The 27,441-nt window shown below is 31.4% G+C and overlaps 3 non-coding genes across 3 annotated transcripts; all 3 read left to right on the forward strand.

Annotated features, from left to right (window-relative positions):
* The first annotated feature begins 9,555 nt into the window (after positions 1–9,555).
* On the forward strand, positions 9,556–9,629 carry TRNAP-UGG (transfer RNA proline (anticodon UGG)). Its single transcript has one exon. It is a non-coding gene; the product is annotated as a tRNA-Pro (tRNA).
* Positions 9,630–9,794: 165 nt separating this feature from the next.
* Positions 9,795–9,868, forward strand: TRNAW-CCA (transfer RNA tryptophan (anticodon CCA)). Its single transcript has one exon. It is a non-coding gene; the product is annotated as a tRNA-Trp (tRNA).
* Positions 9,869–22,675: 12,807 nt separating this feature from the next.
* TRNAR-UCU (transfer RNA arginine (anticodon UCU)) lies at positions 22,676–22,747 on the forward strand. The gene has a single exon. It is a non-coding gene; the product is annotated as a tRNA-Arg (tRNA).
* Positions 22,748–27,441: the final 4,694 nt, after the last annotated feature.

The raw sequence follows: 27,441 nt of genomic DNA on the forward strand, positions 1-27,441 counted from the left end.
AATATCTAAATACATGTTTTATTTTGTTTTATAATCCATAATTGTAGCAATGAAAAAAAATCCTCCCCAAAATACAAAATGATAATGAAGTGATTACAAATATCTATGACCCATATTCACTATAAAGGACCAGAAATGCCTTGCTTACGTATCATTGAAAAGTGCATTAACATAAATACAGCAGTAAGAAGAGGTAATACAAAAGTATGCAAACTATAAAAACGAGTTAAGGTAGATTGGCCCACACTGGAACTTCCGCGTAATAATTCTACCAAAGACGATCCTATTACAGGAATAGCTTCGGGTACGCCTGTTACTATTTTTACTGCCCAATAACCAATTTGATCCCAAGGTAAGGAATAACCAGTTACACCAAAAGATGCAGTTAATACAGCCAAAACTACACCCGTAACCCAAGTTAATTCGCGAGGTTTTTTAAAACCACCTGTAAGATACACACGAAATACGTGTAGAATCATCATTAAGACCATCATACTTGCCGACCATCGATGAACTGATCGGATTAACCAACCAAAATTAGCTTCAGTCATTATATATTGAACAGAAGCAAAAGCTTCAGTAACGGTTGGGCGATAATAAAAAGTCATAGCAAATCCTGTTGCTACTTGGACTAAAAAACAAGTAAGTGTAATTCCCCCTAAACAATAAAATATGTTCACATGAGGCGGAACATATTTACTGGTTATATCATCGGCAATCGCCTGAATTTCAAGACGTTCTTCGAACCAATCATAAACTTTATTGAGATAGGTAACCCAAAGGAACCCCCCCAGAGAACCGTATATGCGAATTTCATCTCGTACGGCTCAAACAAAAATACCCAAATATTGATTGTAACAAAAACAGATATCCGTAATAGAAAGTTTGAAACTGCTTTATTTAATCCTATGATTCTAATTTTCTCTTACGATAAAAAAGAAATAAAAATCCGAAAGCTATTCTTTTTTGTTATAATGCCAAAATATCAAGTCGGCGCACCCGTCTTTATCGTGATCTTTTAAGGCCTCTTGAATATTCTTTACTTCTTTTTATTTGTATAATGTGAATTTACTGCTGTCTTCTTTATTCTTGAATTTTTATTATTGATAAGGATTCTCTTGTTAGGACCATATGAATGAATAAAAAAAACCTCAGATTCATACTAGAACCACGATGATTCAAAACAATTTTTAATCGAAGTCCAAAAATTCCCTGAGTAAGAATTGCTGGATCATCACTTCTTCAATGAATAGATAAAATATAATGAAAAAATTCAAGGAAAGGTTTGTCCTTTGCTCAAAATAAAGACAAACTGGAGAAGCTTGAAAGAATCAAAATTTTTCAATATATTTTTAGAACTCTTTGAAAAGGTTTTTAAATCCAGTTGCGAGGTCTAAATATTTAGTATGAATCATAGTATTAAGATTTTTAGAATCTATTTTCTATATTCCGTGCTCCAGATACTAGATTAAATATCTGACGGAATAAAACCATCTATATCAAGATGACAGACCCATTTTATGTTCTGTACTTTCAATAGGACCAATTAAAACAAGTCACACACTCATATTCCGGAAATACAGAAACAAAGAAATTCTACGATCAAACTACCACATCAACATGGAATAGACTAAGAAACAATAAGAAACCTAAAGGCTTCACTTTCTATAAACTAATTACTCGATTCTTGTGAATCTAATTGATAGAAATTCCGTCCAATAAAATGGACGAATTATAAATCTCCAAAATAATAGATAGAAATATCGCAAATAGAGCCATTGCAACACCCATCAAAGGAGTAGTTCCCCACCCCGGGGCTACTTTACCATATTCTGAATTTAAAGGTTTCAATAAATTCCCTACAACAGTTCGTCTTGGACCAGATCTAGAATTATCCTCAACGGTTTGCGTAGCCATAAATACTCTTTTTTATTCATTTAGATCTGTTGACTTTGTATACCATTCCGCTGTAAATATAAGGATCTTATCCTATAGATCTATTGTGATCTGGAAACTTTAGAATTAAAATAATGGAAACAGCAACTCTAATTGCCATCTCTATATCTGGTTTACTTGTAAGTTTTACTGGGTATGCCTTATATACTGCCTTTGGGCAACCCTCCCAACAACTAAGAGATCCATTTGAAGAACATGGGGACTAGTTGAAGTAATGCGCCCTCCCTATTGGGGGCTCATTACTTCAATTAAGATAATAAAAAATTATTTGACCTTTTTCGTCGGAACTTTAGGAGGTTCTCTAAAAAAAATCGCGAAAAAAATAATTCCTAAAGTTGAGACTAAGAGGAATGTATAAACCAAAGCTTCCATAAATTTAATCGTGGTTTACAATTATAGCTTTCATACCTGTTTCTTGGGGTGGGGCTCTTTTCGAAAAGAAAAAAAAGAATAAATGCAATGATTCCAATCAAGATTTATCTAGTTCTTTATATGAAATTCAAAATTATAAAAAAGTAGAAAAGAACAAAAGAATGTTATACTACCTGTCTTCTTGTAGTTGGATCTCCAAGTTTTTGGAATGCTCCAAATTCTACTTGAGCATCTAAATCTGGGTCGATACCAGCAAAAACATCTCTGAACAAAGTTCTAGAACCATGCCAAATGTGCCCGAAAAAGAATAGCAGAGCAAATGAAGCATGCCCAAAAGTAAACCAACCCCTTGGACTGCTACGAAAAACACCATCTGATTTCAAAGTAGCACGATCTAATTCAAAAATTTCCCCCAATTGAGCACGTCTAGCATATTTTTTCACAGTAGCGGGATCACTATAACTTACTCCATTAAGCTCACCACCATAGAACTCAACAGTTACACCTACTTGTTCGACACTATATTTCGATTCTGCTCTTCGAAAAGGAACATCGGCTCTAACAATTCCGTCCCCATCTACTAAAACAACTGGAAATGTTTCAAAAAAAGTAGGCATACGACGTACAAAAAGCTCATGTCCTTCTTTATCTCGAAAAATGGGATGTCCTAACCAACCGACGGCTATTCCATCTCCATTGTCCATTGAACCAGCTCTAAATAACCCCCCTTTTGCTGGATTATTTCCGATGTAATCATAAAAAGCTAATTTTTCAGGAATTTTAGACCAAGCTTCTGATAAATTTTGATTTTCGGCTAGCCCAGCACCAACTCTTCGATATATTTCTTGCTGGAAGTATCCCTGATCCCATTGATACCGAGTAGGACCAAATAATTCAATGGGGGTTGTTGCTGAACCATACCACATAGTTCCAGCAACGACAAAAGCTGCAAAAAAGACAGCAGCAATACTGCTAGAAAGGACAGTTTCAATATTTCCCATACGTAATCCTTTATACAGACGTTGGGGTGGACGCACACTAAGATGGAAAAGACCCGCTAATATGCCCAACGTTCCTGCCGCAATATGATGAGAAGCTATCCCCCCCGGAACAAAAGGATCAAAACCTTCCACACCCCACGCGGGATTTACGGATTGTATCCTTCCAGTTAGTCCATAAGGATCAGACACCCATATTCCGGGACCATACAATCCTGTTACATGAAATGCGCCAAAACCAAAACAAGCCACCCCTGCAAGAAATAAATGAATTCCAAAAATTTTTGGCAAATCCAAAGAAGGTTTTCCAGTACGTTCATCACAAAAGATTTCTAGATCCCAATAAACCCAATGCCAAATAGCCGCTAAAAAGCACAAGCCTGAAAACACTATATGTGCTCCGGCCACACCTTCGTAACTCCAAATACCCGGATTCGTTATAGCCCCTCCTGTGATATTCCAACCGCCCCACGAATTAGTTATTCCTAAACGAGTCATGAAAGGTATAACGAACATACCCTGTCTCCACATTGGATCAAGAACAGGATCAGAGGGATCAAAAACTGCTAATTCATATAGAGCCATCGAACCGGCCCAACCAGCAACTAGAGCTGTGTGCATTATATGAACAGAAAGCAAACGGCCCGGATCATTTAAAACAACAGTATGAACACGATACCAAGGTAAACCCATGAAAAAATACCCCTTCAACAAAAAATAGACACTATGTAACTTTATTGCACTGGAAAAAAATGAATATAGCCTTTCAGTAGATTCTCTTGGAAAATGGAACAATCATATTTGTCGAAATCAAAGAAACAGATTTATTCTATACCGGATAAGTAACAATACGCAATGGTGGGGAGACGAAAGGGGTTGACAACTTTCTCTATGACTATTTAAATAAGTAAATGCAGACATATTCGCTTATCACCCCAATGACCCATTTATAACAACTCGACTTTATTTAGTCTTCTTTTTTATAAAAAAAAGCAATATTAATATAAAATCAAGTAAATCTTTTTTAACACGATAAGCTAATTCTTACGTTTCCACACTAAAGTGAGATATATGACTTTATTATTTGTCCATTTTATGCCCATTGGTGTTCCAAGAGTACCCTTTCGAACCCCCGGGGATAAAGATGCATCTTGGGTTGATATATAGTGCGACTTGTCAGATATAGTAGGTTATATGGGATTTACCCGTTTTCTCCCCCGATCGAGATATCCCCGCTTTCACCCCCAAAAGAGAATGATGAAATCATAAAGATAAAAAAATGGGGAGCGTGAAGTGTAATGAAGTACTATTCTATCGATTTTTTCATTTTTAGATAAAATTTCCAGATTATTACTCGAAATTATGAATAATTTATGGTTGGCTTAATTGGACCAATAAAATCAAGTACCCAGGCTCTGTGTAGAAAAAACCAATTGGTAATATTTCTACGATCACTACTTCTATCATATCTATATATTGTATTTTACAAAAAACATTAATAAATTCAGAAAAGGAAGAAGTTCTAACAAAAATACATAGTTTTGGACTATTTGTTCTATATGTGCAAATCCAAATCGGGCAGATCTTTACTCAGAGTAGAAAAGAAACCTAAAAGAATTGAAAAAGTCCATTCAGAAACAAGAAAATTACATTGTGATTCGGCTTCGATCTCGATGAAAGCAATACATCAATGAGAAGATAGTTCACTAAATTAAGTATATTCTTCTTTTTTTTTAGTTCGAAGAAATCCATTAGAAAAAGAGAAAGATTAAAATCGACACATTGATTCCTTTTTTGCTTATATAATTTTTGATGAACTGTATGCATCAAAAGGTGCATGTACGGCTTTTAAGGAAAAAATGGAATCCTAATCAATCGACTTTATCGAGAAAGATTACTTTTTTTAGGTCAAGATGTTGATAGTGAAATATCGAATCAACTTATTAGTATTATGATATATCTGAGCATAGAGAAAGAGAATAAAGAATTGTCTCTGTTTATAAACTCTCCGGGGGGGTGGGTAATACCTGGAATAGCTATTTATGATACTATGCAATTTGTACAACCAGATGTACAGACAGTATGTCTGGGATTAGCTGCTTCAATGGGATCCTTTCTTTTGGCAGGAGGCACAATTACCAAACGTCTTGCATTTCCTCACGCTTGGCGCCAATGATTCTTTTCTTTGAGAATATATAGAATAGATATCTATCTATATATACTATACCTTCGCCATAAAAACCAAAGTAATAATAGCATGGTATTTTGAATTCCATATGCAATTTTTTTGAATCATTTAATTATATATAGAAAGAGTAGTATGAAAAAGAGGGTATTTTCCATTTTATCTGATCTATAAGAAACCTAGTTTCATTTTAGTAGTGTCGCATACTTTTTTGTTTTTTTTCATACCAGAAAGCTTGTAACAATTTTTATTTGAATCAGAAGAAAACTTAATATATGAAAAAAAAAAGAAACTTTTGGATTGTTGAATACCAAAATGATATAAAAAACAACGGAACCATCGTAGTATTTAAAAATAGATTCAAAAAGAAAGTTGGTTATTCTATTGTTTATTATTTAAGGATCCGGATCCAAAAGACCTAGTAGATTTTGTACTTCTTTTTTCTTTGATAGAAAAAAAGAAATTTGTAAATGTAGAAACAAAATTCATCGAAGAAAATACTCTACTCTATCCATAGAGGAAAAAATGAATTGCATAAGTACAAAAGCCGTATGCATCAATACGCAGAAAATGCTTGTACGGTTATTGAATATACTTTTTGCCCTTTATCTTATTTGTCTTTGTCCCTTTTCTGTTACCTTTATTTTGGGAATAAAGACAATCTTTAGCAATCTACCAATATAGTAAAAAGAATTCTAAAAAGATTTATCAAGATAAGGGAAATACTACTTAAGTGATATAATCAGGGTAATGATCCACCAACCTGCTAGTTCTTTTTATGAGGCACAAGCGGGAGAATTTGTCCTGGAAGCGGAAGAGCTACTGAAAATGCGTGAAACTATCACAAGGGTTTATGTACAAAGAACGGGCAAACCTTTATGGGTTATATCGGAAGACATGGAAAGGGATGTTTTTATGTCAGCAGCAGAAGCCCAAGCTCATGGAATTGTAGATCTTGTAGCAGTTGAATAAAAAATTGGTGGCAAAGGTTATTCTAATTAAATACAAGATTGGAAATTTAATTTTTTACTCTATCTTACTTTACATTTTAAAATAAAATCTCTAAGAGTTAATCTATTAATATAGTATATATAATTAATATAGGCTATAAATAAGGAATATAGAATATAAGTAATTCACGGTTAGGATAGATCTAAACCTGCTCATTATACAAAAATATAGATATATATAGTACGACTTACCATGCCAACTATGAAACAACTTATTAGAAACACAAGACAGCCAATCCGAAACGTCACAAAATCCCCAGCTCTTCGGGGATGCCCTCAACGTCGAGGAACGTGTACCAGGGTGTATGTGCGACTCGTTCAGCTTAAATACTAAGAAAAAACAAATTAAAATTTTTCAGTATTGGTAATCAGTTAAGATAGTGTGAATGCAAAAACTACATTCACACTATCTTAACTTAATATATAATTCTTTTCTATATAATTATATAATTCTTTACATTCTTCTATCTTGTATAAAATTTATGGTTTCGATTGGTGCAAAACCAATAATACACATTTGCAATTTCATATGAGAAGGACTTTCCCATCGGTAACAAAAAAAAGTTACCCGTTAAGCGGAGAAAATACTATTTCAATTAAAAATAAAGTATGTCCTTAATGAATGTATTTTGATGGATTTTGTAAGAATGGAATAAGAGGGTCAGCTACCCAGCAAATTTTCATAATTAAATACCGTTACTATAGAATTAGATTTGGTTGTGAAAAAACCTACTTACTCAATATTGCATGGGTAGAGCCACAGAGTGTGAACTGTACAAGTTAACAATAACATTCATTAAATGAATCAAAAATGAAAATAAAAAGGCTCCGGTGTATAGAGAGGACCTGGTCATTTCTAAAAAAAATCATAGAAACGAAGGAACCCACCAATTCATTATAAAAATATGTGTCCTATTTCATTTACTATTTTTATTTTATTTGATATCTAGTATCTATACAATTTCTGATTTTGAGGTTAAATGTTTAATATAAAAAATCGTGGTTGGGGCGGTTATAGTAGCAAGAGCCGTTGGAATTTTTTTTTATACATCGGAAGAATCCATTTTTGTTATTAATAGACTAGGAAGAAAAAAAGAATAACTGAAAAATGAAAAAGTTATTCCTGAAAATATCATTTATTAAATGACCAGAATTAAACGAGGATATATAGCTCACAAACGGAGGACAAAAATTCGTTTATTCGTATCAAGTTTTCGCGGAGCTCATTCAAGACTTACCCGAACTATTACTCAACAGAAATTGAAAGCTTTAGTTTCGGCTCATCGGGATAGAGATAGGAAAAAAAGAGATTTTCGTGGTTTATGGATTAGTCGAATAAATGCAGTAATTCGCGAGAATCAAAAAGTATCTTATATTTATAATAATTTAATGAATAGTCTATACACCAAGCAATTGCTTCTTAATCGTAAAATAGTTGCACAAATTGCTATATTAAAAGAGAATTGTCTTTTTATGATTGCCGATAATATCATAAAAACTTAAAACCCCTTATTTACTGCAGGAAGGTATAGACTAGAAATTTGTTTATTTTGATAGCTTTATCATACGATAAAGCTATCAAAATAAACAACCATGCTTAAAAAATTATTCTTCGTTACCTATTATCTTTTTTATTCCAACAAAAAAATCAAATGGAATTATCCTAATTTTGAACAAAACATCAATCCATGTTTAATTCGAATCTAAATTCAAATTGGATTTCGAATTTTTAATTTCTATTTTTTTTTCTTAAAGGAGTAATTTTAGCAGTCGACTCGCTTTTTTCAAATTGTTTTTCGTTATTAAGAAAAGGTAACGAAGATAAAATACGAGCTTGTTTTATAGCAACAGTAATTAATCGTTGTTGTTTTAAGGTCAATCTATTTACACGTCTAGATAATATTTTTCCTTGTTCACTAATAAATCGACAAATTAAACCCATGTTTTTATAATCAATTCGGTCCCCCGATTGAATCGGGGGCAAACGTCTACGAAAAGATCGCTTGGATTTAATAAAGAGTCGCTTAGGTTTTTCCATAGTTTATTTATTCCTATTCCAAAAATAACATTGATTTAAATAAATATAATTATAATAAAGGATTTGTATTTTTTTTCTTCTTTAGCATATGTTGTTATATAACGACGGGGACATCATTTTCTCAATTCCAATCGACTAGGCGTATTGTGTCGATTCTTGTTAGTAATCTATCTAGAAATACCGCTTTATTCCTTATTTAGACTCTTTTTATCACAACCAGTACCTTCCAAAAGAACACTTACTCGGATATCTTTACCCTTGGACATGACCCTCCTTTGGGTTTTTAATTCACTTATAACTCTTTTCGGATTCGAATCTAAGAATCTAAGAAAAAGATGAAAACAACTAAGATAAGATAAAAAAGAAGAATTCGAAAAATTATGAAAGATTTCGTTCCAATTTAATTGAATCTAGTACAAAAAGAATACAAGGATCTGTAACTATATTTCGTTTCAAATTGCCAGTATTTTCGTTTTTTTAAAGTATTTTTTATGATATTGTTGCCCCAACCTATGGATTTCTGCTTTCACTTTCTTTTTCATAGGAATTGAATTAATAATTCAATTCCATTGAAGCCTGGACCAGATCCCGATCCCGAGTGTCACTCCGAATTTCAATGAGGCCAATTTAATCTTTCGTCTTTATCTTTCCTAAAAAAAAAAAAAAGAAGAGTAGGTTAATTACACATATTTAATATATAATTGGACCTTTCATCTTCTTCACCCCTTCCCGTGTCAATAACTAAAATTAAAAAAAGGGGAATATCAATGCATCTGGAAAAAAACGATTGATCTCTATCAATAGACCCGCCAAAGCCCCGAACCATAAAGTACTTACTACTGGTGCCACGGAAAGATATGTTTTTAGATCTCGCATTTCAAATCCTCCTTTCTTTTTATTATTTAAGTATTTTTTCTCTGTTGATATATATCAACAGAGAAAAATGTGGAAAACAAGACAAAGATTCTTTACAATAACACTATAAACAAATGGAAAAGGGATGTAGCGCAGCTTGGTAGCGCGTTTGTTTTGGGTACAAAATGTCACGGGTTCAAATCCTGTCATCCCTATCCCTAACAATTACTTATTCTATGATATTCCGTATTCTATAATATTCCATATTCTATGAGATGAGCAATAAACCGGGAACCTGTGAAGACGAATTCCAATTGAACATACATACTGAATATCTATATGCAAAATGGATTTGGATCATATAATTTTATGAAAACAAAACGCTCTTAGTTCAGTTCGGCAGAACGCGGGTCTCCAAAACCCGATGTCGTAGGTTCAAATCCTACAGAGCGTGATTCTAGTATTATTCGCCTGATAATTACACTGAAATAATTGAACATTCAAAAGAAAGTCTGAATTTTATCCTTGTCGATTAGGATTAAACTAAATAAATAGGGAATCACAAAAAAAGAGACATTAATGAATCAAAGATCCAACTGATCACCTCGTCGGTATTGTAAATATGCAGTTACAAATAATCCAGCCAAAGTAATAGGAATTAAACCTAACACGATTCCAAATAGAAAAACTTCAATCATTTTTATTTGTTCGAAAAGTAAAAAGAAAGGTAATATAATATCTAGCCTTAAACATAAATCTGTATTGATCATAAATCTCAACGATCGAGAATTGTAAATTGACATAGTAAGGAATTCTAGAATGTCTTATACCAAAATTTACTATTCCTCTCAAAATTACAAATCAAATAAGTCGTATTTTACTAAGACCAATAAATAGAGACGAGGTTATAATTAAAACCGATAGTAAAAAACCGAAATAACTAGTGATAGTGGGCATATAGAAACTAAATGAAATATGTTCGTTCTTTTTATACATATGTTTATAAAGCACTTCCCTAAATTTCCATTTTTGAGAGAAAAAAGAAGATAAAAAATCCTACTTGAAAGATACAATTCAAAATTGGCAATTCCTCAATAAATTCAATTATTAGAGACGAAAAAAAAAAAAAGAAATAGAGTAACATAATTTAGAAATAAATTCCTCATCTGTTACATCTACCCATCCTGTGATTTCAAATCAACATACTTCTTAATCAACTCAGGAATTAAGTAAACTGATCTAATGAAAATATTTAGTATTATTCTATAGATATCCAATAGAATTCTGTTTATATTGGAAAAAGAAAAGAAAAATTATGAATATTCAAACAAAGAATAATAACTCTGTTATTTCATTTTATTTCACTTTGAATTAATGTAGAAGAAAATAGAAAAAAAGATCTTCAACAACCACAAAAAATATATTTATTGATTTGGCAATAATTGAATTATTAAAATAGAAAATCTACTTTATGAATTATCTACTTTATTAATTATTAGAAACCCTTTTCTCATATTCCGATTTTAATGGATCTTTAGTTTCTAATCCAAAACTAATAATTTGAAATGTTAAGAACCTTCCTTTTATACTATTACTCTAAAAATTTAATATAAAAAAAATTTTTATATACCCAAACTTTGCAAAATTTTCTATCGGATTTTTGACTACATAGAGACAATCAATGAAAAAAGAAGAAAAAAATCTAGTACTAAAATTTTACACTGATTGTGAAATTTCATTGCTCTGTTAGAAGAAGGATAGCTATACTGATTCGGTATACTCAAAAGACACCGTTGGTACAAAATGGACGATCTAACAAGGATTCTATTTCAGTAAATTTCGCCTTACTGATCTCGTCTTTTATGGACTCGATCCCCCCCTTTTGACTGTACAAGAATATGTGGAGTTCAAGATGTCTGGAAGCACAGGAGAACGTTCTTTTGCTGATATTATTACCAGTATCCGATACTGGATTATTCATAGCATTACTATACCCTCCCTATTCATTGCAGGTTGGTTATTTGTCAGTACAGGTCTAGCTTACGATGTATTTGGAAGTCCCCGCCCAAACGAGTATTTTACAGAGAACCGACAAGGAATTCCATTAATAACTGGCCGTTTTGATCCTTTGGAACAACTTGATGAATTTAGTAGATCTTTTTAGGAGGCTCCAATGACTATAGATAGGACCTATCCAATTTTTACAGTACGATGGCTAGCTGTTCACGGACTAGCGGTACCCACTGTTTCTTTTTTGGGATCAATATCAGCAATGCAATTCATCCAACGATAAACTTAATTTGAATTATAGAGCTATGACACAATCTAAACCCAAATGAACAAAATGTTGAATTGAATCGTACCAGTCTCTACTGGGGGTTATTACTTATTTTTGTACTTGCTGTTTTATTTTCAAATTATTTCTTCAATTAATTAGAATTAATAGAAGAAATAGGAATAGTCAATAATATATATATTAAGAATTCTTTTATCCCATTCGGAAGGATATCATTTCATAATTATCTATGACTGTTTGTTAATGTCTTTAGCATGACTGACTACGTGATTAAATGTGGAGGAAAGTGGGATAAATGGCCGATACTACTGGAAGAATTCCTCTTTGGATAATAGGTACTGTAACTGGTATTACTGTGATCGGTTTAATTGGTATTTTCTTTTATGGTTCATATTCCGGATTGGGCTCATCTCTGTAGTAATCGTATTCTATTTGGGTTTTTGAAATGAAAGTGTAAGAACTGAACAGGGATCCACTCTTTCTTTGACGAATGCAAGTGGATCCCCCTTGAGTTCTTAAGAATTCTAATTTTTTTTCATATAAATGACTACTTCTTCCGATGTTTCAAAAAATTCCATTTCATTCTTTTTTTTTTATTTGTTCACTACATATTATTTTACATATTATTTATATACCATAAAAGATTATCTGGCAGAAAGATTCTAAGTTGGAAAAAAGAGAAACTAAGATATAGGATTTTTCAGGAAGGGATTCAAAAATAGTATTTTATTGATATTTTTAGAATATTTCTATTTCAACACAAACAAGAAGGAATAGGAATCGGACTCTAGGAAAGGACAAAGAAAAAAAAAAAAAAGAAAAAACAAAGAATCCCCCTTAGAGTAACTTTTCGATATTTGAATATATATATATATTTTCTATTATACAGATATTATACAGAATATAATTACAAAAATTATCAAAAAAATTGAGTTATTTTTACGAGTTTAATATGTTGATAAATACGCGGAACTAAAAATTCATTTCGAACAATTGAACCTTCTCAAATTGTTTCTTCTTAAGAACTAAAAAGATTTGTGCTAAAATAATAGATGCCAAGAAGAACAAGAGACCTTGAACACGTAATGGATCTTGAAGTACTATTTCCGCATCCCCCTGACCAAATCCACCGACATTAGGATTACTTGTTAATGGCTGATCAAGTTTGATAGATTCACCTTCTGAAACAAGAAGTTCTGGTCCTGGAGGTATAATATCAATCACTTCACGCTCATCTAATGCATCTACTATAGTGATTTCGTATCCCCCTTTTTCTTTTCGTATGATTTTTTTGACTATACCTGCTGCTGTAGCATTATAAACATTATTATTACTCTTGCTCCCGTCAAGATAAATCTGGCCCCTTCCCCTGTTCCCGCCTACATATATAGGATATTTTAAGAAATGAATATCTCTTTTACTAGCGGGATCCGGGGAAAGAATAGGAAACGTGATTTCATTATATTTCTGACCAGGAACAGGGCCTACTACAAGAATATTTTTTTTTGTAGGGCGATAGTTTTGAAAAGACAGATTGCCTATCTTCTCTTTAATCTCAGGCGAAATACGATCGGGGGGTGCCAATTCAAAACCTTCCGGTAAAATAAGAACAGCCCCCACATTCAAAGTTCCCTTTTTACCATTAGCTAGAACTTGTTTCACTTGCATATCATAAGGAATTCGAACAACTGCTTCAAATACAGTATCAGGAAGTACCGCTTGTGGAACCTCAATATCCACGGGCTTATTAGCTAAATGGCAATTGGCACAGACAATACGACCGGTTGCTTCTCGGGGATTTTCATAACCCTGCTGTGCAAAAATTGGATATGCATTTGAAAAGGGTGCTCGAATTATTATATATATCATGACCGATATAGAAATGGATCGGGTAATCCCTTCCTTTATACAAGAAAAAGCATTTCTAGTTTGCATGGTCTAATCATTGATCCTGAAAATTTCTACAATAAGATTAGGTAGGTCACTCGCATAGTTCCCTATCCAAGGTGGGAACCCCTTTTTTATTTAACTTTTTTTTAAAGAGGGGAAAATGAAAAATTATCTTTTTTAGATAAAAACTTGAAATTCATTGAAGTAAATCGGTTTTTCTGTCAATCATTCATTGAATGATAAATCACTACAAGTGATGGAGATATGCGATTTAAATAACGGAAAATCCAATATTTTAAAATTGTATCTAAAATGACTGGAAAAGTGGACACAAGACCGGATATAATTTGATCATTTTGAGCAAATCCAAAATCTTTATAAACGAAGCCAAAAAGTAGTTCCCACCCATGGGTTGAATGGAATCCTATACATAAATCAGTTAATAAAAGAATAGAAAAAGCTTTTATTGTGTCACTTAAATTATATATAAATTCTCGAACCAAAGAGTTAATAAGAACAAGTTCTTGATTACCAAGAATAGAATAACCGCTTAGAATAAAGAAACAAATTATATTTGTGGAGAAGTGCAAAATCGTATTCATACGATCTTCATTGTGTGTTTTGATTAATTGGATTGTTTCTTTATAAATTCCAGTACGAAGGTTTTGTATATATGTTTTCGGACATTCCTTTAACATGTCATCTAAGAAAAACAGTTCCTCTAATTCTATGAATTTGTTTAGAATACTCTTTTCTTTAATATCATTCAAGAAAATTTCGGATTGACTAGTATTCCACCAATTAATAAACCAAGATTCCAGACTTTTCTTAAATGTGAAAGAGATACACCAGGGCAAAAAGACTATAGATGTAAGATATAGAAGGGGAATGCTTTTTTTTTTTTTCATTTTTCGTCTTTAATGAACTTAACTTCATCTCTTTCGTCAACTCTATATGATAATAACTTTTCTATCAAGTATAAGCTTCATTACAAGTTATAGAGCTTCTAGATAAATTTAGATTGTATTTTATCATTTTTTTTTACTTAAACTTCGGAAGTTAGCCTTTGCCTTCTTTAATTGAGAAAAAAGAATACATAAATCGAATAAGAAATCGAAAGAATTCACAGTCAATTCCAATCCAATGAAGAAAAAAATATTGTTTCGAAAGGATATTAATTGCTAAGATTCGAAGAAAAAAGGATTCTTTTTAGAAATACACCAAGGAGCACTTCGAGTTATGACTATAATATTCAAATTTCGAAATCAAAAAATGTCCCATCTATAAAAATAAAAATTGAAATATTTTGCAAAAAACAGTTTTTTTTCAAAATATTTCAATCGGTACACTAAATAAATAGGACAATTCTGAAACTTTTTGTGCAATTTTATTTCTAGTTAAGTCCAATTTTCATCAATAAAGAAGCGGTACACCTAAAAAAAAAGATAATTCGCCAGCTCTATTTGCAATTTCTAGTGGAGTCAAATTATCTTCAATACGAGTCAAGGGAATAAACCCCTGTTCTATTGTTTCCATATAAACGAGACTCTCATAAGTAAGAGTACGAGTCAAAATACTTCGTTCTTGAACTCCTGTTATTATTCTGATAGATTTAATCTCGTTCATAGGTATTTTGAGAATAATACGACGATTTTTTCCAGGAAATCCCCAACGAAGAAAACATACTTCTTCTTTATTTTTTTTATCGAAGATATCAAAACCACCGCCAATATCCCACAAAATAATCCACCACAAATAAAAACTAATAAAGAGACCCCCAATTCCATAAAAAGCCATCGCGGCCCCTTGTGGAATAAATGGAAAATTACTAATTTCCTGAGAAAAAAGGAAAAGACCCATACCGAGATAACTGGAAATTGCAACCAACAATAACCCCAATGAACCTAAAAAAATGATAAAGGCTGAAAAGATATTGCTTATTTTTCGAGACTCTGTTATAGAATAGATCAGTACTTCTTTTGATCTTTTTTTTAAAATATTCATTACCCCCTCTTTTTCTTTTTAAGAATAATAATTGTGGAATAAAAAACCCCAGAATTTTACTTGTTTCTAAAGTAATTTTCATCAACTGGCGCTACTGAAATGTAAACCTTTAGGGGGAATTCATCCAATTGCTTCCAGCTCTAAAAAAAAGATCTATAATATTTTTCCCTACTTACCGCCGTATCTAAAAAATCTTGTTTTTTTGAACATAAAGAAATAAAGAAGCCATTGCAATTGCCGGAAATACTAGACCCACTAAAGGAACAAAAATGGAAGGAAAGTTTATCATAAATAAGGGTACCTCGATTTACTATTTGTACTATATCTATTTTTATTTTTGTCGATTTTTATTCTTATTTTTATTAAAAAAGACAGTCTATAATCACTAGAATTCCTATATCTTTATACTTAGTATATAGGAATTCTAGTGATTATAGCTAAGCCGATATATATCAGAATATACCCTTTTATGATTCTTAGTATTTTTTTATTATTCTTTTATTTTATTACTTTGATCCTGTATGTTTTGATTTTGTATTTCAATTCCATAATTTCTTTCCTTTTTAGTCAAAGAAAAGAAATTATGGAATTGCAATAACTCAGTTACAACTCCCTTTAAAAGATTACGCGGTACGATTGAATCAATTAAACCCTTATTGAATAAAGATTCAGCTACTTGTGAATCTTCGGGCACTGTCTTATTCAATGTTTGTTCAATTACTCTTTTACCAGCAAATGCAATATAAGCGTTTGGTTCGCCAATAATGATATCCCCCAACATGCCAAAACTAGCTGTCACCCCACCCGTAGTAGGAGATGTAAGTATCGATACATAGAATAATTTTTGAATTGTTTGATAATAATATAAAGCAGAAGAAATTTTAGCCATTTGCATCAAGCTCAAACTTCCTTCTTGCATACGCGCTCCTCCGGACGAACATACGAGAATAAGAGGTAAAAGTTGATTAGTAGCATATTCTACCAAACGGGTGATTTTCTCACCTACTACGGATCCCATGCTACCTCCCATAAACTTAAAATCCATAATACCAATTGCTACAGGAATACCATTTACTTGACCTGTCCCTGTTTGAACAGCCTCAGTTAATCCTGTTTTTCTTTGATAAGAATCAATACGATCTTTATAAGGTTCTTCTTCTGAATGAAATTCAATGAGATCCAGAGAAACCATGTCTTCATCCATAGGATTCCAAGTACCCGAATCAATCGAAAATTCGATTCTATCTGAACTGTCCATTTTCAAATGATATCCACAGTATTCACAAATATTCCTTTTTGATTTCCAAAATTTTTTATAATTTAATTCATAACAATTTTCGCATTCAATCCACAAATGCGTCAATTGTTCACTTTCATGGAGATTCATATAATTTTCTACTAGAGTGGAATCACTATCATTTGTATCATTCGTACTAGTTATTAAACTAAAACTAGAATTCTCACTTTCACTACAATTTCTGACCTTACCTAAAAAGTAACTATAAAAATAACTGTCATTATATTCGACTATATTACCAAAAATGCAACTATCAACACAGATTTGAGAATGAAAATAACTATCAATGCAACTATTAATATAATTGTTCCAACTAAAAGGAGTATCATACATGGAATGATCGTAATCACTCTTAATAACAGTATTCAGATAGCTAGAAAAAACCCTTAGAAAAGAATGATTGTTGTTAATCTCCAAAGTTTTATTTTCAATATCTAAATATATGGAATAACTGTTCTTCTTATTATCCCTAACTAAAAAAGTTTTATCAGATAGGAAATCCTGTATGTTATCGACACCTACTAAATAATCAAAAGAATTATAACTAGAATTATCACGATCATCCCACCTCTGAATTTTTTTATCTATATCAGTTAAAATTTTGGGTTCTTCGCTTAGACTGGTATTCTCAATAGGACCAAGACTCTCCATTGATTTACTTAATTCACACCTGTATTCGAACTTCCTATTAAGTAACTTAGAATTGAACCACCATTTTTCCATAGAGTTTTTTCCTGTATTTCCATAAAAAAAAATGTATAGTCATTGGATGAAAAATCAAATAATAGAAATATTCCATTTTGAATATTCTATCTCATTTATTTACTATCAAAAAAAAGTATATAAATCAAATAACTAGAATTAATAACTGAAAAAAATAAAGAGCGAGTCAATATTAAAAAGAAATAACAATAAAATAAGAAGAAATATGAAATAAAAAAATCACCTCATAGGGGGGAATCTATTTAAAAGTCCAATTACTATATTTAGTTACTCTTTTTTTTCCTATATTCTCTCTTTTATCTCTATACAATTTTTCATTTTTTTTGAAGATTTATGAAAATTTCATGAATTGTCTGACTATATAAAATTGCATTCTATGATTCTATATAAACAACAAGAAATAAAAAAATGAAGTATGAATATAACAAGAGAGCGGGGAGTTTTGTAAATCTATATACAAATAATCTACACCCCCTTTTTGATTTCATTAATTGAATTTCGTTTGTTGATTCGAGCTAAGTTCTATAAAAACACCTGCCTTTTTTGAAATATGCTGAACAGTTCCTGTAGGTTAAGCGCCCCTTGTCAAGGAAATGAAAGAATAACAGGAATATTGAAATAGGTTTAATTCTTTATAGGATCCACTTTCTGAAGATATCTTCCCTCTCTTTGGGGTCGAACATCCCTTAGCAACAATTCGATAAACAGCTCTTTGGGATAGATATAGATACCCCCCCTCCAAACGTACAGGAAATTTTTATCCCCGTACGGCTCGAGAATATCAAAAATTCTATGTATTTCGAAAATTATGATGTAAAATAGAGCAATAAAATCATCAAATCAATTAAACAATGACTGAAGTATTTTTCTTTCGTATTTTCTTTCTGAAAAAAAAAAACTCTTCCTATTTGTACCTCCATAACACTCAATTTGAAAAATTCTCAAAAAACTAAAAAGAAAACCAAGCAGCAGCTATTTCATTTATTGAGTGGTCTCTACTCCTCTTTCTTGCCCGTATTTCGTTTCTTTATCATTCATTTCTTTTTTCTAAAATTTTTGATAATAGAATTGATGATACAATTTGAAAATGGTATTTCCTTAATTCCCTGATTTTTTAGCTTTTCTTTGAATCTTTGGGTTTAGACATTACTCCGGGAATCTTCAATTTTTTAAAAAAATGGGAGCAACATACCTGTTTTTCTCTGAAAGAATCATAAAAAAAGTTAATTCCTGCGGATAAACTTTTTGATAAAAAAGCAATTTTACAAATTTCAACCATTTTTTTTGAACCTGGCTGAAATAAGATCCTTTCTATTTTTATAAAATAAACAGACTTATTAACTTTTTAGAATTTATTAAATTTTAGATACTTGCTCCCGAGAAATGAATAAATTCGAGTTCCATCATGTACTATTTACATCATTAATCCCTTTCCTGTCCCAAAAACAAAAAAAGGGGTCTAGTGGAACAGAACAAATGATGTCAAGTCAAGATCATGTTCGTTTGTAAAATACTAGAAAAAATGGCGGATATCAAAATCCACCCCTAATTTAATCATGTCTTTCAAGCCGCACGTTGCTTTTTACCACATCGTTTCAAACGAAGTTTTACTCTAACATTCCCTTAGCTTAGATCCAGTATGTAATTATCGAATCGTGAATAGTGATTGATTCATTCGCTACATAAGAATCTATCCTTTTTTTTACGTTTCGGTTTTTCTTATATATAATGAAAACCTTTTTAAAAGTAAAGACATAAATGAAAATGAACTTGATATTCTAGCAATATATTTTCTACTCTATTCTATTTTTATAATTTGTAAAGTAGAAAAATGATAATTTTTTTTTTCAAAAAAAGGAGGGTCCCTTTTAATTATGCGATACAATCTGTATTCAAATATGATATACATCCTAAATAGATATGCTCTGGGACGGAAGGATTCGAACCTCCGAATAGCGGGACCAAAACCCGTTGCCTTACCGCTTGGCCACGCCCCATTTTCCATTTTACATTAATAAAGACTATTATTGATATTGGTTGTTCGTCAATTCCAGTTCAAAAATTTCTATAAAAAAAAAATTTTGCGACTAGTATTTTATATGCGTATCTACATATCTATCTATATCTATAAATGGATATAGATAGATAGGATAAAACTAAATTGATTGATCATTACATACAATTCAATTAAGATATTATATAGAAGGAAGTATGATTTCTTCAATTTTTTTGATTTCAGAATAAAAAATATTTTGAAACTGGAAAAGTTCAAATAAAAGAAGGATTCTCGAGATTCTTATCTTATTTGATTCATTTTTTTACTTTTATTCATAACTCTTTATTTTCCTTTTTATTGTATTATGTATATAATGCAATAAAATTGAAAATTAGAATGAAAAAAAAAAAACAAAAATAACTTTTATTTTTTTTAAAGAACAAAATGTTTGTTATGCTTAATATCTTTAGTTGGATCTGTATTTGTATTCACTCCGTCCTTTATTCCAGTAGTTTTTTTTTGGAGAAATTGCCCGAAGCCTACGCTTTCTTGAATCCAATTGTGGATATTATGCCAGTAATACCCGTACTATTTTTTCTTTTAGCTTTTGTTTGGCAAGCTGCTGTAAGTTTTCGATGATATTTTTAATTTGAATAATGTCGTAAAAAAATTCAGAATTTTTCAGAAAACTAAAACTCGAACATTTTAACAATTTATAAGATCAGATAAGTCTTACAGTGTGACTTCTGGATTCCAATATTGAAATTTTTCAATATATAGGAAAAAAAGGGACCTTCTCATCATTTACGTTTTTTGAATTGAAAAAACCTAATCCGATTATTCGATTGGAACCCCTCACCAATCGAATACCTAGATTACAGAAAAAAAGGATTTTTGGTCAAAAGAATTATTGATAATTTGTAATAAAATAATCTACTCTTACTATCAATTCATTTTCGAAACTCATATATATATATCTCCTCATATCCTAAAAAAACTTCATTTTTTAGAAACTTAGTATCTTAGTATTAAAAGAAACAAAATATGTTGTAATATAAGAGAATCTATTCTCTTTCTTTGTCGTTTTTTAATTATCTTGGAGATTTCATAATGCTTACTCTAAAACTTTTTGTTTATACGGTAGTGATCTTTTTCGTTTCTCTTTTCATCTTCGGATTCCTATCTAACGATCCAGGACGTAATCCAGGACGTGAAGAATAGAATAAGAAAAAAGTGGATTCTGTGTTTTCTTGCTTGTGCGGAATTTTGAAATATTTTTAGGATTTTCTCTATTTTAACATCTTTAACTAGTAAATAAAAAAAACAAGTTCAAAAAAAAATACCAAATTATCAACGGAAAGAGAGGGATTCGAACCCTCGGTACAAGAATTTGTACAACGGATTAGCAATCCGACGCTATAGTCCACTCAGCCATCTCTCCCCAATTGAAAAAAAAAAGAATTACTTTGTTTATGTTATATCACATAAACAAGAAGAACAAAAAGGGAGCTTAAAAAAAAAAGAGACTTGCTTTTTTTTTATTCTTTTTTATCTTATCTATCTTTTTTTTATTATTCTATATATTTTAGTTTTCTTTTTTTCTTTTTATACAGCCAATGAGCCCGGCCAGTACCTAGTCGGGCTCTTTTTCTTTTATTCCCATGAATATTGAAGAAAAATTCTTTATTTGAATATATTTTATTCGAAAAAAAAATATTTGTAAAAATATTTGTAATTAAAAAAAAAATAAGAGATACGGATAGATTCCTATGAGATAAAACCAAAATAAGATAATATAAAAATGTTCTCTTTTCTTACTCCCTCTCTTTTTTCTGGTAACGTAAATTGTATATATATATAACCTTCAGCAAAATAAAAAAATGAAAATTATCCCGTTTTTCAAATTTCATTAGAAGATTCTCTAATGAAACATGTCAATACTCGACTTATTAGAATATTATGCCTCCCATTTCTTTATTTTGTCTGATTGCTTTGTTCAACAAAAGATACAATAATGATATTGTAGCGGGTATAGTTTAGTGGTAAAAGTGCGATTCGTTTCAAGGACCCCCCAAAAGTTAAGGGATCCCCCATTTGATTCATATGCCGATCAAAAACTTTATTTTTTACTTAAAGGGACTCCTTTATACCCCTCGATGAATTATTTGCGGTATAATATACATTATTGTAATTTGTATACAAGAAGAATCAAATCGAATTTGACAAATTGAGTTTTAAAATTATGAAACATAAGTTTTTGGAATTGGATCTATAATCCGAATTTTTTGAGTATTACTAAAGGATCTATGGAGAGAAATATACAAAGTTTCTTTCTAATCGTAACTAAATCTTCCATTTTTTTGCATAGTAAAAATTGAAGCAAAATAGCTATTAAACGATTCTTTTAGTTTACTAGAGACATCGACATTTTTTTAGCTCGACGGAAATTTTCTTCTTTTCCTAAAGATTTTCTGAAATAGAAATAGAGAACGAAGTAACTAGAAAAAAAACATAGATTGTTAGAATATTGCTCTTCTAGAGGGATCATCTAAAAAGCAAGATATTTGAAACCTATTCATACAAAAAGGCTGACATAGATGTTATGGGTCAATTTTTTTTATTGTCCATCTCTTCATTCCGTAAAGGAGCCGAATGAAACAAAAGTTTCACGTTCAGTTTTGAATTAGAGACGTTAAATCAAAATGATGAATCAACGTCGACTATAACCCTTAGCCTTCCAAGCTAACGATGCGGGTTCGATTCCCGCTACCCGCTTCTATTTTATTCTATTTAAATCTATCTTTTTTCTTCGAGAATGAATCTAGAATTCTTAAAGAATTTGTCAATTCTTCATTTTCATTTCTTAATTTAGTTTTAGTTATATATATTCAATTATATTCAATTGATTTTTCTTTTTTATTTTTTTTTTCTTTTATTCTAAATATTTGATTTATTTTATTTTTATAATTTCTAGAATTCTTTATATTTGTTTGATTCTTTAATCTTTTTAATAAGGTTTAGTTAAAAAGGTTAAAGAATCAAATATAAAATAGAAGCGTCCATTGTCTAATGGATAGGACAGAGGTCTTCTAAACCTTAGGTATAGGTTCAAATCCTATTGGACGCAAGTTGTTTGCATATCTAATTTCAACCTTGTCCTTCTATTTTTTTTGATTTATTACATTTTGATTCGAATTCATTATATATAATATTCAAATGAAATAAAAACATATTAAAAGATACTAATTATAAAAATTGGAAAATTGAATTACAAAATTATTTAATGATTCATCAATTTTTTTCTACTTGTTCCTGGAATAAAAAGAGTTCCATCTGTTCTTTAATAGCGTCCTTTAAAAGGGCTTCTGCTTCCCCAGTGAATGTCTTGGTAGAAGATATGATTTCTTTGAATTGAGGTTTATTCGTCTTTAAGTAAGCACGTAACTCAACAAGAAATTTCCTTACCTGTCCAATTTCTAATGAATCAAGATAACCATTCGTTCCGGTATAAATAGTTACTATCTGTTCTTCCACAGTAAGAGGAGCTGATTGGGATTGTTTAAGCAACTCGCGCAATCGTTGACCTCTTGCTAATTGATTTTGAGTAGCTTTATCTAGATCAGAAGCGAATTGTGCAAAAGCTTCTAATTCTGCGAATTGTGCTAATTCCAATTTTAATTTACCAGCTACTTGTTTCATGGCTTTGATTTGAGCCGCCGATCCAACTCTGGAAACTGAAATACCAACATTAATAGCGGGTCTTATTCCAGCATTGAATAGATCGGCCGATAAGAATATTTGGCCATCTGTAATGGAAATTACATTCGTAGGAATATAAGCTGAAACATCTCCCGATTGAGTTTCAACTATTGGTAAAGCAGTCATACTTCCTTCGCCTAACTGAGAACTTAATTTAGCGGCTCTTTCCAAAAGACGCGAATGTAAATAAAAAACATCCCCTGGATAAGCTTCGCGACCTGGTGGTCTTCGTAATAGAAGAGACATTTGCCGATAAGCCTGTGCTTGTTTGGAGAGATCGTCATAAATGATTAAAGTGTGACGTTCACGGTACATAAAATATTCAGCCAGAGCTGCTCCTGTATAAGGCGCGAGGTATTGTAATGTAGCTGGAGAATCCGCTGTTTCAGCTACTACAATAGTGTATTCCATTGCTCCTCTTTCTTGTAAGGTAGTCACCACTTGAGCCACAGAAGATGCTTTTTGACCAACAGCTACATAAACACATATTACATTTTGTCCCTGTTGATTGAGAATTGTATCTGTGGCTACTGCTGTTTTACCTGTTTGTCTATCTCCAATAATTAATTCTCGCTGGCCCCGTCCTATGGGGATCATCGAATCAATAGCAATAAGTCCTGTTTGGAGAGGCTCATATACCGAACGTCTTGAAATAATACCGGGAGCGGGAGATTCTATTAATCGAGATTCCGAAGCTGAAATTTCTCCTCGACCGTCAATTGGTTTAGCCAGGGCATTTATAACACGACTCAAATAAGCTTCACTTACAGGTATCTGAGCAATTCTTCCTGTTGCTTTTACTGAACTTCCCTCTTGTATCAGCAAACCATCACCCATTAATACAACACCAACATTTTTTGATTCCAAATTCAAAGCAATGCCTATAGTACCTTCTTCAAATTCCACCAATTCACCCGCCATTACTTCATCAAGACCATAAATACGAGCAATACCATCGCCTACTTGAAGTACGGTACCAGTATTTACAATTTTTACTTCTGTATTATATTGCTCAATGCGTTCACGGATAATTTTACTAATTTCATCTGCACGAATGGTTACCATGAAAATATCTTAAATTTATTTTTTATAAGAAAAAAATGATGCCTATACTCTATTGTATAATAGAAAGCCTAATCAGTTATTTTTTTATTTCATCATCCCAAACATGCCAATATTAGCACTAACAGTACGTAAATGTAACTCGTTGTTCAAGCAACTATTTAGAGTTCCTAGAGCTCCCTGTAAGGCTTGTTGTAAAACCCGCTGTCGAACTTGATTAATAACTCTTTGTTGTTCAAAATCAATAGCTTCGTTTTTGTAATTTTCTAATTGTTCCAAAGTCGTATAAATTGAATTAATTAAATTCAATTTTTCTCGTTTGATCTCAGAATAGCCATTCACCCGAAACAGATCTGCTTCTGTTTCAACTTTCCTTAAGCGGGCCTGGGCTTTTTCGAGCTGTTCAATGGCGTTTTCCTGTAATTCTTCTGAGTTTCGAATAGTTCTCCAGATTTTCTGTTTTCGATTATCTAATAAATCACGTAATGAAAGTAGACTCTCTTTCCATCCATTTCAAAATGTCTATGATCTCTTCCCGAACCAAACATGAATCTTTCGATTCATTTGGCTCTCACACTCAATTACTTATCGGAAATTTACCAATTTTTTATGTAATGAGCCTATCCTCTCTTCTCTATTCAAAGTGAAAACAATTACCAATATAAGACTAGAATATTCGGAGGACTCTTTTGACCAAACAAATATATGTCAACAAAGTTGTTTTTTTATTCAAATCCAAAGACTTCTTTTGAATTTATACATAGGTCATCCATCGATTACGCATCGTACAAAGGGGAGGTTTAAATTCACCCGTTTTTTATTTCTCGCCATAAATAGGATTCAAGCCATTTTTTTTATCGACATGAGTGTTTTATATCGAAAAAAAATCGAATAATTTTTTTGAAACCGTTTCCTTTCTGTATTAATATAGCGGTAGAAAGAGTACTACACTGCGTATAGACTTCAAACTCTTTTTAACCATGGTAATAGTCCAAAATTTTTGGTAAATAGAGAATCAAAGTGGATTACCAATAAAGCGCGAAATGCTATGGTTCTTTAAGATTTTTCTTAATTTATTCAAAAAAGAAAATGAATTCAGAAGTAATTCGCGGGATTCTGCACATTTTCTTAATTCTAACTAAACTAAAAAGTGCAGTTTGGTTAAATCCAATTTATTCTTTGAAATAAACAACTCGCACACACTCCCTTTCCAAAAAAAACCAGTAGACCTAACACTACACTAAGATTTATTGGATTTGTTGCTAAAATATCGGTATTAAACACGAAACTTCCGGCGGATGGCCAGGAGCCCAAACAAAGGAAAGAATCGGTTATATTTTTCATATGATCTCATCTCCTCTTATGAATAGACTAATTATCTTTCTAATATTCCTATTAGATAGATAATATAATAATCTAATTGGAATATATAATTATAGAATTTGATATAATTTGGATTGGTCAATCAATTGGAAGATTCCCTAAAAGAATGATACTTCTTAGAATTAGATACCAGTTCTTTTATCAATTGCAAAATCTATCTAGTTTGAACACTTTCAAAAAATTATCTTAAAAGAAATAAAATAAAAGAGGGGTTCATTGGACTAAACAAAAAGAAGAAAGAGGGTGAATAAGTATGTGAATACCTTTCAATTAGTCCTTCTCCTGTGTTCTTATCCGAACAGATAAAGAATTGTAGGAGTGAATTATTAATATAATTCGAAAAAGGAAGTCCACATATGTATTTTTATCTTTTTAGGATTAAACAAAAGGATTAGCAAATAAAAGTGCTAATGCTACAACCAGCCCGTAAATTGTTAAAGCTTCCATAAAAGCCAGACTAAGTAATAAAGTACCCCGTATTTTTCCCTCTGCCTCTGGTTGTCGTGCAATCCCCTCTACAGCTTGCCCTGCGGCAGTGCCTTGACCAACCCCAGGTCCAATAGAAGCAAGCCCTACGGCCAATCCAGCAGCAATAACAGAAGCGGCAGAAATAATTGGATTCATGAGAATTTCCTCGTAACCTACATATAAAAGAAAGAAATAGTTAATGATATAATCGACTAATAAATTCTGACTTCATTTTTCAATTACCAAGACTTTTTCAGTTAAAGTAATTAATAAAAATAAGAATTAAAAATTGAAAATAATAGTTATTAAACGAATTACTTCGAGATTTCTTTTTTCGTCTCGAACTACATAGTTTTGGGGGTGAATCTGTATAATCTTTGTTCTTCTCTTACCTTAATTTTGGAATCATTCTTTGAATTCTTCGTTTTTTTATACAATTTCTTTAGTTTTTTAATTTTCAATTCACAATTAGAGCTGAAACGCAAGGACTTTGCTTTTCTATCCCTATAGAAATTGACAGTAATAGCGAGGCCTTTTTTATATAGAAAAGATTAGTTATTTCAGATATATGGTTAGTTCATATAAAACTAGTTCATCTATAATATCATATCACATATACATAGGTTTCTTCTATGCTGTAAACTAATTTTCTTTGTGTTTTAGATTCAATCGAAATTGAAATTCATTCTTTGAAACCTAAAAAACCTTGACTGATCCCCTCACTTCTATTTTTTTTATCATGTTTTTTTTTAAGCTCCCCTTCCCTCTTTTCTTATTCTCTTATCCCATATGGATACAATCAATCTAAATAAATTCATTCGATTTCATTAATGTTTCAAAGAAATATAGGAAATTGGGTGATCTAAATGTTTTTAATTATCTTTTGATCAATTGTTGAATTAAATGTGAATCAAACGAGAATCTACTAACATTCTATATAGTATCTTTTTATCACACATTGTAAACGTAAATATCATACAGAATTCTAATTCTAGCTATTCATTTTTTTTGAATATCCAAACTAATATATACTAATCGAATAGATCTATCTATATCTATCTATATATCTATAGATAGATGTTTATTTTGTAGATTCTATTGAGCCACAATATATGTGTGGCAAGCTAAACAAAAAAGACTATTTTTGAG

This window comes from Vigna unguiculata, unplaced genomic scaffold, assembly GCF_037176805.1.
Source record: "Vigna unguiculata cultivar grain cowpea cultivar isolate G323 ecotype 2 unplaced genomic scaffold, ASM3717680v1 ptg000265l, whole genome shotgun sequence".
Lineage (NCBI taxonomy): Eukaryota > Viridiplantae > Streptophyta > Magnoliopsida > Fabales > Fabaceae > Vigna > Vigna unguiculata.